Source organism: Triticum aestivum, chromosome 4B (genome assembly GCF_018294505.1).
Source record: "Triticum aestivum cultivar Chinese Spring chromosome 4B, IWGSC CS RefSeq v2.1, whole genome shotgun sequence".
Taxonomy (NCBI): Eukaryota; Viridiplantae; Streptophyta; class Magnoliopsida; order Poales; family Poaceae; genus Triticum; species Triticum aestivum.
This window is the reverse complement of record NC_057804.1, coordinates 261705118-261720268: the sequence shown is the minus strand read 5'-3', so window position 1 is coordinate 261720268 and position 15151 is coordinate 261705118.

Here is a 15151-nt window from a genome sequence, read left to right as displayed (position 1 = left end):
CTGTCATGATTTTTTGTAATAGAAGTAGGAGCCCACCACATCTATGATGATACCGGGTTTTGTCACAACTATCATCATAGAAGTGTCATAAGTATGACACATTTTTTTTGTTCGACCCAAAATGTCAAGGATGTGTCTTTTTTTGTAGTGTATCCTCCGTGCAAATCTGTGTTTTCATCAATCCACCAAAAGGGTGGAGATTTTTTGGTTTTGGTGATTAATGACAATGATTTTTGCGGACTAACCGTGTGCATTAAGCATATCAGATATTCCTACATATGGCACACGAAGGTTTATTCCCCTCGATAATAAAGAGTGAAGACAGTAGTTTCTGATGTTTCTTCTTCGGTGGATTTGAGTCGTAGGAAAAACATGCTATTAAGAGTGGGTCTGCATAGGAAAGGTTAAGGTGGAATCGACATGTACACATACCCATATGCACCCACATACCCTTCCAGCAACATCAGAGGTCTTACTGTTATCTGCTTGGGCTATTTTGAAGCACCCAGGCGGTAGTACCGCCCTGGGTAGTGGTAGTACCTCTTTAGTAGTACTGCTGCATTCTCATGCGGCGGTCACTACCGCTCATTTTAGAGCTACTATTGTCTTACTTCCTCAAGTGGTAGTTGGGCGGTAGTACCGCTTGAGCAGTACTACTACACCTAATACTACCCCAATACCGCAACCCGTCTGTAGCTCTAAAGGAATTAGCGGTAGTATAACAGTAATACCGCTTGAGAGGTACTTCCATTTTCCACTACCGTGCTCACTACCGCCTAATTTAGTGCTTTAGTAACCAATTTGCACTCCATGGTAGTAGAGCAGTAGTAGGGCATGGTAGTACTGCTTGATGTGGTACTTCTGTCCTACCCACCCTCTACTACCGCTAGTTTTGAGTGTCCCGATACACTTAGCAGTAGTACCACTGGTGAGGACGACCGTACTGCTCCAACGACACTACCACTCATGTACTTACGTACTCTCACTATACACCTAGAACTACCTCCCGAAGCAGTTGTACTGCTCCCTTGAGCGGCAATACCACTTATGTGTGGGCTATGGGCAGATAATAGCCGGATTTGTCCCACCTATATAAAGGGTGTCTTCTTTCCCAAGAAGACCCACCTCTTATCCCCCAAGATCCATTCTTTCCCTAAAGCTCATTTTCTCACGATCTCTCTCCCTAGCCAACAGAACTTATTGTTGCTCTAGGGTTTGGAAGCGAAGGCCTCGATCTACACTTCCACCAAGAGATATTTTATTCCCCCCGCTAATCCCTTGCGGATCTTGTTACTCTTGGGTGTTTGGGGACCCTAGACGGAAGAGTTCACCTTGGAGGACAATCCATTGTGGTCAAACTTTGTGGTGGTGTTGGGAGCCTCCAATTAAGTTGTGGAGATAGCCCCAACCTCGTTTGTAAAGGTTCAGCTGCCCCATTCAAGGGCACCACTAGTGGAATCATGACATCTTATAGTGTATGAGGGCGTGAGGAGAATACAGTGGCCCTAGTGGCTTCTTGGGGGATCATTGTGCCTCCACACCACTCCAACAGAGACGCAATTCCCCTTAAAGGGAAGGAACTTTGGTAACACATCCTCATTTCCATAAACTCCACTGTGGTTACTTGTAGCAACCACGATCCCAATGGACCTAAGTCTATGTGCTTAAGTGTCATCCCTAGATCAGTAATGCTGACACACACAGTACTTGAGGAATTATAATAGAGTTCAATCACACACTTATTCTTCGAGTCCTCATAAAGGGTACAATTACACAAAAATAACATGGCAGAAGGCCATCTAAACTAAATAACTGTGGAAGCCTGGAAGGTAAATGAGTCCATCAACTCCAACGACATAGCTGAGTGCAAGACAATGACCTATCACACCTTATTCGTTGTCTGAGTAGTTTGCAACATGAGATGTTGTAGCCGTGTAAGTCAGCACATTGAATATGCTGGCAGAGTTACACTATAAAGAAATGAATGCAAGAACTATATCTACATGCAATATTTGGCTGGTGGAGGCTCTAGTTTTAAGATTTTGCATAAAGCTAGTTTTTTCCTACAACAAAGGAATACATTTTATTTAAACTACTCCCAAGTTGATCCAATATTTGAGAAGGTTCCTCCAACTCAAATCCCAATTAAACAAGTGTCATCATTAATCCCAATTCAATTAATTAAAGAGTGATGAGATCAACACTATATCCAATTCCAGATACTCAAGATGTCCATAACCGGGGACACAACTAACCATGATTAGTATATACACTCTACAGAGGTTGCGCACTTTTCCCCACAAGACTCGACCGCATCCATGATTGGAAGATCGAGGATTAGTCTTTCTAAAGCATTAACTCCCTACTTCGGGCGGACCGGTACACCTACTTTCCCCTACATCTGGCAGTCCACCTCTTAGAGAGCTCACACAACTTGCTCAACTATGCTAGAGCCCATAATGGCTTGTGGCTGCACACGGAAGTTTCTAGGCATGAAATATTATATGATCGCTTTGAGCCTGGGTGGCAAACTGGAATCACGCGGGTACTCCGGGATTTCCCAAATGGACAAACACTGGATTCTCTAGGTGCCCCAACCAATCCACCCAGATGTGTATTAAAGTTGCCACATTAATGTTATCCAAGATTAATAACTCTCATAACTTCCATGTGCATCACAATCCAATCCCCGTCTATGAGCTTGGCTATGCAATAATAGATCATAATGTATATTCCCGGGGTGTTCAAATGGTATTAAGTACCTACCTCAAGTACTACAACCAAACCACTTGTTCCCAATCCTACTCATGAATCATTTTAGGAGCAAAACTAATGCATAGTAAAAACTGGGTATAGAATAGTATGATCAAAGTGTAACTTGCCTTGCTAACGATCTGCAAACTCTAGAGATTCGTTGTAACAAACTTCGCATTCCGGGTAATCTAGCGTAGACAAACAGTAGCATACATAAGCAATCACTCAAACGAAACAGAGAGAAATCGAGAAAAGATCCAAATCAAACTCGAAACAAGCAAACATCTAAACTAAACATAAAACAAAACCTAACAAAATTATTTTCATGTGGATTATATCTTAACAGTAGGTACATTTGATTAGCTACGATTTGCCAAAAGAAACGACTCAAACAGAGATACGAAATTCAAGATACGAACGAAACAAAATTGTTTACTAATCTGAACTATACTCAAATTCTAAATTGCCAAAATCATGTTCAAGTTGGTTTACTAGAAATAAGAGATCGTTACGAAGATTTAGGCGTTGGTTTCATCTAATTTGGACAAACGACCAAAAAGTTACGCTAGTTTTAAGATGAGGGGCTAAATCACGAGAAAACTATTCGCAGATAGGTCCCTGGCTAATCATTAAAACTAAAAAGAAAATTAACCAACGTTCACTAACAGAACTAAACGAACGAAAGCGTTCACTTACAAGTCTAAACAAACGAACATAAGTTAATTAAACTAACCTAATAAAATAAACCGTTTTATAAATAAACTGAGAAAACCTAAAAAAATGGGACAGGTTTCGGCGATTATACCGGTTCGCTAAAAAACCCGGTGGCGGTGGTTTAGATCGGGTCGGCAGCGGCTCCGGTGTGGGGTGGCTCCAGCGAGGCGACAACAACGCGGGGCGGCGGCGGCAGCGTGCAGCGGCGGCGGCGGGTAGTGCAGTAGCAGCGGCGGCGGTGCGAGCGGGCGGCACGGGCGGGTTGGGTGGCGGTGGCGCGGTGTTGCGGCGGTGATGGTGGTGCTCTGTGGCGGCGGCGAGGTGATGAGGAGGAGGCGGCGGGGGTAGTGCGACTTATAACGGGGGTCCAGGGGGGATCCGGCTTGGAGGAGGGGTCCGTCGGCGGCGTGGAGTGCCCGAATTCCTCGAAGTCCGGCGGTGGCTGATTATTCTCCAACGTATCTATAATTTTTGATGTATTCATGCCATGTTTATAATATTCTTACATGATTTTGGTATGATTTGGTAAGAACTAACCCGGACTAACGCTGTTTTCAGCAGAACTACCATGGTGTTGTTTTTGCGCAGAGATAAAAGTTCTCGGAATGCGCTGAAAATCAACGAAGATTTTTTTCTAGAAAATAAAAAAAAATACTGTAACGAAAAGTTATCGGAGAGGAGTCCCGTGGGGCCCACGAGGGTGGGGGCGCACCCACCTCCCTAGGGCGCGCCCCTGTGCCTCGTGGACTCCTCGTGGGTCCCCCTAACTTGTTCTCGACGCCAAACCCTCCTATAAATACCCAAACTTCCAGAAAGAAACCTAGATAGGGAGTTCCGCTGCCGCAAGCCTCTCCAGGCACCAAAAACCTCTGGGGAGCCCGTTCTGACACCCTGCCGGAGGGGGAATCCATCACCGATGGCCATCTTCATCATCCCGGCACTCTCCATGACAAGGAGGGAGTAGTTCACCCTCCGGGCAGAGGTTATGTACCGGTAGCTATGTGTTTGATCTCTCTCTCTCTCTCTCTCTCTCTCTCTCTCTCTCTCTCTCTCCCTCTCTCTCTCTCGTGTTCTTGATTTGGCACGATCTTGATGTACCACGGGCTTTGCCATTATAGTTGGATCTTATGATGTTTCTCCCCCTCTACTCTCTTGTAATGTATTGAGTTTTCCTTTTGAAGTTATCTTATCGGATTGAGTCTTTAAGGATTTGAGAACACTTGATGTATCTCTTGCATGTGTTTATCTATGGTGGCAATGGGATATCACATGATCTACTAGATGTACGTTTTGGTGATCAACTTGCGGGTTCAGTGACCTTGTGAACTTATGCATAGGGGTTGGCACATGTTTTCCTCTTGACTCTCCGGTAGAAACTTTCGGGCACTCTTTGAAGTTCTTTGTGTTGGTTGAATAGATGAATCTGAGATTATGTGATGCATATCTAGGTGACATTAGTGTTTTGATTTATTTGTGTCCTAAGGTGTTATTCTAGTACGAACTCTATGATAGATCGAACGGAAAGAATAGCTTTGTGTTATTTTACTACAGACTCTTGAACAGATCGATCTGAAAGGATAGCTTTGAGGTGGTTTCGTACCCTACAATAATATCTTTGTTTGTTCTCCGCTATTAGTGACTTTGGAGTGACTCTTTGTTGCATGTTGAGGGATAGTTATATGATCCAAGTATGTTATTATTTTTGAGAGAACTTGCACTAGTGAAAGTATGAACCCTAGGCCTTGTTTCCTAGCATTGCAATACCATTTACGCTCACTTTTACCACCTGTTACCTTGTTGTTTTTTATATTTTTAGTTTACAAATACCTATATCTACCATCCATATTGCACTTGTATCACCATCTGTTCGCCGAACTAGTGCACCTATACAATTTACCATTGTATTGGGTGTGTTGGGGACACAAGAGAGTCTTTGTTATTTGGTTGTAGGGTTGTTCGAGAGAGACCATCTTCATCCTATGCCTCCCATGGATTGATAAAACTTAGGTCATCCACCTGAGGGAAAATTTGCTACTGTCTTACAAACCTCTGCACTTGGAGGCCCAACAACGTCTACAAGAAGAAGGTTGCGTAGTAGACATGAAGCTCTTTTCTGGCACTGTTGCCGGGGACGTGAGTGCTTGAGGGTATATCTTTAGATCTTGCAATCGAATCTTTTTGTTTCTTGTTTTATCACTTGTTTAGTCTGTAAAAGAAAACTACTAAAAAAAGGAATTGAGGCTCCCTCATATGCTTCATTCTTTTAATGTCTTTCGTGAAAATGATGGAAAGGAAAATTGTGCTCAAGTGTTAGAAGAATAAGTCTATGGAATGTTTGTCATGGAATCTTTGAATGATGATCATGATTGCAATGTCGTTAGTATGAATTCCTTGAAAAAATTTTGCCCCCCATGTTTTTATGAGAAAATTTATTATGATCGAAGCATGCCTCCTATTTATGATGATTATATTGATAAAAGTGGATTTGGAGAGGTCATGACTTTATTTAGTAATGAATCCACTATTTCGAATGAGGTTCCAATTGATTCTGAGAACAAAGTTGCTATCTATGATGATTATTGTGATGACATGTATGCTTTAAAAAATAATTATAACCATGAAACTTGTCGTCTTGATTGTAATTTTCAATTTAATAATGCCTCACATGATAGTTATTTTGTTGAGTTTGCTCCCACTACTATTCATGAGAATAAATTTGCTTGTGTGGAGAGTAGTAAAATTTCTATGCTTATGCATTATGAAAAGAGTGCTTTATGTGATATTTATATTTTTTAATTCATTCATGATTCTGCTGAAAAATATTATGAGGGAGGAATATATGCTTGTAGGAATTGCAATAATATTAAGTTTCCTCTCTATGTGTTGAAAATCTTGAAGCTATGCTTGTTTTGCTTTCCTATGCTAGTTGATTCTTGTTCCCATAAATTGTTTGCTCACAATATCCCTATGCATAGGAAGTGGGTTATACTTAAATGTGCTAGTCATTCTTCATGATGCTCTCTTTATGTTTCAATTCTTATCTTTTATGTGAGCATCATTGTCATCATCATGCGCTAAAAAAGCATTAAAAAGCGCTTGTTGGGAGACAACCCAACAATTACCCCTACTGTTTTTGTTTGTCCACATGATTAAGCTACTGTAGTAATCACGCTTTATAGCTTTTGTTTCAATAAAGTGCCAAGTAGAACCTTTGTGAAGACTTGGGTGAAAGTTAATGCGATCTTGCTGTAAAAATACAGAAACTTTATGCTCACGAGAATAATTTTCATTTTTCACAGAAGAGTGATTTTAGGTTGATTCGTTTTGTAGAAGATTAATAAACAAATGCCTCACATCCACCAATTTATTTCAGAAGTTTTGGAGTTACAGAAGTATTCGGGAGTTACTGATTACTATAGACTATTCTGTTTTTCGCAGATTTTGTTTTCTTTGCGTTGTTTGCTTATGTTGATGAATCTATGAGTTGTATCGAAGGGTATGAACCATAGAGAAGTTGGAAATCATTATATATTACATCAATACAAATAAGGAATGAGTTGACAACAGTACCAAAAGTGGTGATTTATTTTCTTATACTAACGGAGCTTACGAGTTTTCTATTGAGTTTTGTGTTGTGAAGTTTTCAAGTTTTGGGTAAAGATTCGATGGACTATGGAATAAGGAGTGGCAAGAGCCTAAGCTTGTGGATTCCCAAGGCACCAAGGTAATATTCAAGGACAACCATGAGCCTAAGCTTGGGGATGCCCCAAATGGCATCCCCTATTTCGTCTTTGTTCAACGGTAACTTTACTTGGAGCTATATTTTTATTCAGCACATGGTATTTGTTTTCCTTGGAGTGTCATTTTGGTTTATTTTGTTTTGCTTGATGTTTGAATAAAGTACTTAAGATCTGAAATTATTAAATGTTAGAGAGTCTTCACATAGTTAAAATTATTCGACTACTCATTGATCTTCACTTATATCTTTTGGAGTAGTTTGTCGTTTGCTCTAGTGCTTCACTTATATCTTTTTAGAGCATGGCGGTAGTTTATTTTGAAGAAATTGATGAACTATCATGCTTCACTTATATTATTTTGAGAGTCTTTTAGAATAGCATGGTAATTTGCTTTGGTTATAAAACTAGTCCTAATATGATATGCATCCAAGATGGGTATAATGAAAACTTTCATATAATGTGCATTGAATATTATGAGAAGTTTGATTCTTTATGATTGTTTTGTGATATGAAGATGGTGATATTAGAGTCATGCTAGTTGAGTAATTGTGAATTTGAGGAATACTTGTGTTAAAGTTTGTGATTCCCGTAGCATGCACGTATGGTGAACCGTTATGTGATGAAATTGGAGCATGATTTATTTATTGATTGCCTTCCTTTTTTGCGGAGGTCGGGATCGCGCGATGGTTAACTCCTACCAACCCTTCCCCTAGGAGCATGCATGTACTACTTTGTTTTGATTAATTGTAGATTTTTTCAATAAGTATGTGAGTTCTTTATGACTAATGTTGAGTCCATGGATTATACACACTCTCACCCTTCCACCATTGCTAGCCTCTCTAGTCCCGCGCAACTTTCGCCGGTATCATACACACACCATATACCTTCCTAAAAACAGCCACCATACCTACTTTTTATGACATTTCCAGAGCCATTCCGAGATATATTGCCATGCAACTTTCCACCGTTCCATTTATTATGACACGCTTCATCATTGTCATATTTTTTTGCATGATCATGTAGTTGACATTGTATTTGTGGCAAAGCCACCTTCATAATTATTTCATACATGTCACTCTTGAATCATTACACATCCTGGTACACCGCCGGAGGCATTCATTTAGAGTCATATTTTGTTCTAAGTATCGAGTTGTAATTCTTGAGTTGTAAGTAAATAAAAGTGTGATGATCTTCATTATTAGAGCATTGTCCTAGTGAGGAAAGGATGATGGAGACTATGATTACCCCACAAGTCGGGATGAGACTCCGGACGAAAAATAAAAAAAGAGAAAAAAGAGGGGAAAAAAGAGAAGGCCAAAAAAATTTAAAAAAATGAGAGAAAAAGAGAGAAGGCGCAATGCTACTATCCTTTTACCACACTTGTGCTTCAAAGTAGCACCATGATCTTCATGATAGAGAGTCTCCTATGTTGTCAATTTCATATAATAGTGGGAATTTTTCATTATAGAACTTGGCTTGTATATTCCAATGATGGGCCTCCTCAAATTGCCCTAGGTCTTCATGAGCAAGCGAGTTGGATGCACACCCACTTAGTTTCTTTTTGAGCTTTCATACACTTATAGCTCTAGTGCATCCGTTGCATGGAAATCCCTACTCACTCACATTGATAACTATTGATGGGCATCTCCATAGCCCGTTGATACGCCTAGTTGATGTGAGACTATCTTCTCCTTTTTGTCTTCTCCACAACCACCATTCTATTCCACCTATAGTGCTATGTCCACTGCTCACGCTTTGCGTGAAAGTTGAAAAAGTTTGAGAATACTAAAGTATGAAACAATTGCTTGGTTGAAACCGGGGTTGTGCATGATTTAAATATTTTGTGTGATGAAGACAGAGAATAGCCAGACTATATGATTTTGTAGGGATAGCTTTCTTTGGCCATGTTATTTTGAGAAGACATGATTGCTTTGTCAATATGCTTGAAGTATTATTATTTTTATGTCAATATTAAACTTTTATTTTGAATCTTATGGATCTGAATATTCTTGCCACAATAGACAAGATTACAATGATAAATATGTTAAGTCGCATTCCACATCAAAAAAATCTGTTTTTATCATTTACCTACTCGAGGACGAGCAGGAATTAAGCTTGGGGATGCTAATACGTCTCCAACGTATCTATAATTTTTGATGTATTCATGCCATGTTTATAATATTTTTACATGATTTTGGTATGATTTGGTTACAACTAACCCGGACTGACGCTATTTTTAGCAGAACTACCGTGGTGTTGCTTTTGTGCAGAAAGAAAAAGTTCTCGGAATGCGCTGAAAATCAACGGAGATTTTTTCTGGAAAATATAAAAAATACTAGAACGAAAAGTTATCGGAGAGGAGTCCCGTGGGGCCCGCAAGGGTGGGGACTCGTGGACTCCTTGTGGGTTCCCCTAACTTGTTCTCGATGCCAATCCCTCCTATAAATACCCAAATTCCAGAAAGAAACCTAGATCGGGAGTTCCACCACTACAAGCCTCTGTAGCCACCAAAAACCTCTTGGGAGCCCGTTCTGGCACCCTGCCGGAGGGGGAATCGTCACCGGTGGCCATCTTTATCATCCCGTCACTCTCCATGATGAGGAGGGAGTAGTTCACCCTCGGGGCTGAGGGTATGTACCAGTAGCTATGTGTTTGATCTCTCTCTCTAGTGTTCTTGATTTGGCACGATCTTGATTTACCGCGAGCTTTGCTATTATAGTTGGATCTTATGATGTTTCTCCCCCTCTAGTCTCTTGTAATGGATTGACTTTTCCCTTTGAAGTTATCTTATCGGATTGAGTCTTTAAGGATTTGAGACCACTTGATGTATGTCTTCCATGTGCTTATCTTTTGTGACAATGGGATATCACGTGATCTACTAGATATTTGTTTGGTGATCAACTTGCGGGTCCAGTGACCTTGTGAACTTATGCATAGAGGTTGGCACATGTTTTCGTCTTGACTCTCCAGTAGAATTTTTGGGGCACTCTTTGAAGTTCTTTGTGTTGGTTGAATAGATGAATCTAAAATTGTGTGATGCATATCGTATAATCGTACCCACGGATACTTGAGGTGACATTGGAGTATCTAGGTGACATTAGAGTTTTGGTTGATGTGTGTCTTAAGGTGTTATTTTACTATGAACTCTAGGGTTGTTTTTCACACTTATAGTAATAGCACAATGGATTGATCGGAAAGAATAACTTTGAGGTGGGTTCGTACCCTACCATAATCTCTTCGTTTCTTCTCCGCTATTAGTGACTTTGGAGTGACTCTTTGTTGCATGTTGAGGGATAGTTATATGATCCAATTATGTTAATATTGTTGAGAGAACTTGCACTAGTGACAGTATGAACCTTAGGACTTGTTTCCTACCATTGCAATACCGTTTACGCTCACTTTTATCATTAGTTACCTTCCTATTTTTATATTTTCAGATTACAAAACCTATATCTACCATTCATATAGCACTTGTATCACCATCTCTTCGTCGAACTAGGCACCTATACAATTTACTATTGTATTTGGTGTGTCGGGGACACAAGAGACTCTTTGTTATTTGGTTGTAGGGTTGTTCGAGAGAGACCATTTTCATCCTACGCCTCCCACGGATTGATAAACCTTAGGTCATCCACTTGAGGGAAATTTGCTACTGTCCTACAAACCACTGCACTTGAAGGCCTAACAACGTCTCCAAGAAGAAGGTTGCATAGTCGACATCAGCGGCATGGCTGTGTGGCGCGGGGAAGGCAGCGCAGGCGAGTTGGACGGCTGGGCCTTCAGCCCAGTTCGGTTCGGAAGTTTTTTTAAAATAATTTCGCCGCGAAGAAAAATCCTAATGAAATATATAAAAAATTCTAAAAATTCCAGAAACAATTTTTGCCGTCCAAACCTAATATTTAGGAGAAGATGAACATTTTTCTAGACTAAAATGCAATTTTCAAAAATGCATGTTTTTCTCTAATTCAAATAAAATAGCGAATAAAATACAAATAAAATAATAATTTAATTCTAAAATTTCTTCTCCAATATTTCTCTTCTGTTAAATAAGTCATATTATCTTCACTCATTTATTTTTATTGTTGGAAATAATTGGAGAGAAATTATTAAAAATCAAATTGACCCTCTTTTCAAATTTGAACTAAATTCAAATATGAAATATTTGTGAAACCTGCAACTCTCTCCTTGGGTCCTTGAGTTGCTTAAGATTTCTAGGACCACAACCAAAACGCAAAAATAAATATGATATGCATATGATGTTCTATGTATAACATCAAATTGAAAATTGGGATGTTACAAACCTACCCCCCTTAAGATGAATCTTGCCCTCAAGACTCGGGTTGGTCACCAAAAAGGTCTGGGTGGTCCTTGTGAAGATCTTCTTCTCGCTCCCAGGTGACTTCCTCCTCGGTATGGTGGCTCCACTAAACTTTGCAAAACTTGATAACCTTGCTGCAAGTAACACGGCTGGAAAACAAAAGAATCTTGACTAGCTTTTCTTCATAGGTCAGATCACTATCCAACTGAATTGCTTCCAGTGGCACTGTATCTCTCAAAGGAATGTCAGCCATCTCTGTGTGGCACTTCTTCAACTGGGAAACAGTAAACACATCATGAACTGCTGACAATCCTTTGGGCAATTCCAACTTGTATGCAACTTCTCACATGCGTTCCACAACTCTGTATGGTCCCACAAAACGCGGTGCTAGCTTTCCCATGACTCCAAAACGTTTTAACTCCTCGAAGTGGGGACACACAAAGATATACTCTATCTCTGACTTCATAGGCTACCTCCTTGCATTTATTATCTGCATAACTCTTCTGCCTGCACTGGGCTACCTTGAGTCTGTCTTGAATCAACTTAACCTTCTCCTTAGAATCTCTGATTAAGTCTGGTCCGAACAACTGTCGATCGCCAACTTCATCCCACGATAACGGTGTTCTCCACCTCCTTTCGTACAAGGCTTTGAAAGGGGCCATCTTCAAACTGGCTTGATAATTGTTATTATAGGAGAACTCTGCATAGGGCAAATTGTCATCCCAACTAGATTCATAATCTAGCGCACAAGCTCTCAACATGTCCTCCAGAATCTGATTGACTCTCTCGGTCTGTCCATCTGTCTATGGATGAAAGGTTGTACCGAACTCTAGCCTGGTACCCAAAGTTTCATGCAACTGATTCCAAAATTTTGAAGTAAACTATGTTCCTCTATCTGATACAATGGTCCTCAGAACTCCATGCAGACATACAATCCAGGTCATGTATATGTTTGCCAACTTAGCACTCGTATAAGTTGTCTTCACCGGGATGAAATGGGCTACATTCGTCAAATGATCAACTACAACCCAGATAGAGTCATAGCCTGAACATGTCCTGGGTAATCCAGTGATAAAATCCATGCCAAGTTTATCCCACTTCCATTCGAGTATCGGCAAGGACTATAGCAAGCCTGCTGGTTTCTGATGCTCTGCCTTAACTCTCTGACATACATCACATACTGCTACATACTTGGCAATATACTTCTTCGTTCCTGTCAACCAGAAACTTTCCTTCAAATCCAGATACATCTTAGTGTTGCCTGGGTGAATAGAGTAAGGTGAATCGTGAGCCTCCTGAAGAATAAACTTCCTGATCTCAGGGTCATTGGGCACATAAATGCAATCCTCAAACCATAAGGTGTCGTGCTCATCCTCACGAAATTCTTTAGCCTTTCCTTTACTCATCCTTTCCTTTATCTCAGCAATCTCCTTGTCTACCTTCTGGGCTTCACTGATTGTACCCAACAAAGTGGACTGAATTTCCAATGCTGCAACATAACCTCTCAGAACTATCTCCAAGTGTAGTTCTCGAAGGTCGTCTGCTAACTCCTTAGGTAATCCTCCGGTTATGAGCGTGTTAATATAACTCTTGCGGATCAACGCATCTGCTACGACATTGGTCTTTCTTGGATGATAATGCAATCTCATATAATAATCTTTTATGAGCTCCAACCATCTCCTTTGCCCGAGGATTAACTCCTTCTATGTGAAGATGTACTTCAAACTCTTATGATCCGTATATACATCACAACGGTTACCGGTGAGAAAATGTCTCCATGTCTTGAGTGCATGCACTACGACTGCTGATACGTCTCCAACGTATCTATAATTTATGAAGCATTCATGCTATTATATTATCTGTTTTGAATGTTTATGGGCTTTATTATACACTTTTATATTATTTTTGGGACTAACCTATTAACCGGAGGCCCAGCCCAAATTGTTGTTTTCTTGCCTATTTCAGTGTTTCGAAGAAAAGGAATATCAAACGGAGTCCAAATGGAATGAAACCTTCAGGACAGTTATTTTTTGGAACAGAAGCAATCCAGGAGACTTGGAGTGGAAGTCAGGGAAGCTTCAAGGTGGCCACGAGGCAGGGAGGAGATCCCTACCCCTTGGGCACGCCCCCACCCTCGTGGGCCCCTTGTGGATCCCCTGGCCGACTTCGTTTGCCTATATATGTCCATATACCCTAAAGACATAAAGGAGCAATATAGATCAGGAGTTTCGCCGCCGCAAGCCTTTGTAGCCACCAAAAACCAGTCGGGACCCTGTTCCAGAACCCTGCCGGGGGGGGGGGGATCCCTCACCGGTAGCTACCTTCATCATCTCGGCGCTCTCCATGACGAGGAGGGAGTAGTTCACCCTCGGGGCTGAGGGTATGTACCACTAGCTATGTGTTTGATATCTCACTCTCTCTATCTCATGTTCTTGAGGTGATACGATCTTGATGTATCGTGAGCTTTGCTATTATAGTTGGATCTTATGATGTTTCTCCCCCTCTACTCTCTTGTGATGAATTGAGTTTTCCCCTTGAAGTTGTCTTGTCGGGTTGAGTCTTTAAGGATTTGAGAACACTTGATGTATGTCTTGCCGTGCTTATCTGTGGTGACAATGGGATATTCACGTGATCTACTTGATATATGTTTTGGTGATCAACTTGCGGGTTCAATGAACTTATGCATAGGGGTCGGCACACGTTTTCTTCTTGACTCTCTGGTAGAAACTTTGGGGCACTCTTTGAAGTACTTTGTGTTGGTTGAATAGATGAATATGAGATTGTGTGATGCATATCGTATAATCATACCCACTGATACTCAAGGTGACATTGGAGTATCTAGGTGACATTAGGGTTTTGGTTGATTTGTGTCTTAAGGTGTTATTCTAGTATGAACTCTATGATATATCGAACGAAAAGAATAGCTTCGTGTTATTTTACTACGGACTCTTGAATAGATTAATCAGAAAGGATAACTTTGAGGTTGTTTCGTACCCTACAAATAATCTCTTCGTTTGTTCTCCGCTATTAGTGACTTTAGAGTGACTCTTTGTTGCATGTTCAGGGATAGTTATATGATCCAAGTATGTTATTGTTGTAGAGAGAAATTGCACTAGTGAAAGTATGAACCCTAGGCCTTGTTTCCTAGCATTGCAATACCGTTTACGCCCACTTATACCACTTGTTACCTTGCTGTTTTATATTTTCGGTTTGCAAATACCTATATCTACCATCCATATTGCACTTGTATCACCATGTCTTCACCGAACTAGTGCACCTATACAATTTACCATTGTATTGGGTGTGTTGGGGACACAAGAGACTCTTTGTTATTTGGTTGCAGGGTTGTTTGAGAGAGACCATCTTAATCCTACGCCTCCCACGGATTGATTGTAACGCCCCGGATCCAATGCGCCAAGTGTCTGCCAGTTATTCGCCGTCTTTGCCATGTCATTTGCTTGCATGTTGCATTTTATCATGTCATCATGTGCATCTCATTTTGCATACGTGTTCATCTCATGCATCCGAGCCTTTTCCCCGTTGTCCCTTTTGCAATCCGGCACTCCTATGTCCTCCGGCGTCCCCCTCTTCTCTCTTTTCATGAGTGGGTGTTAAACGTTCTTAGAAT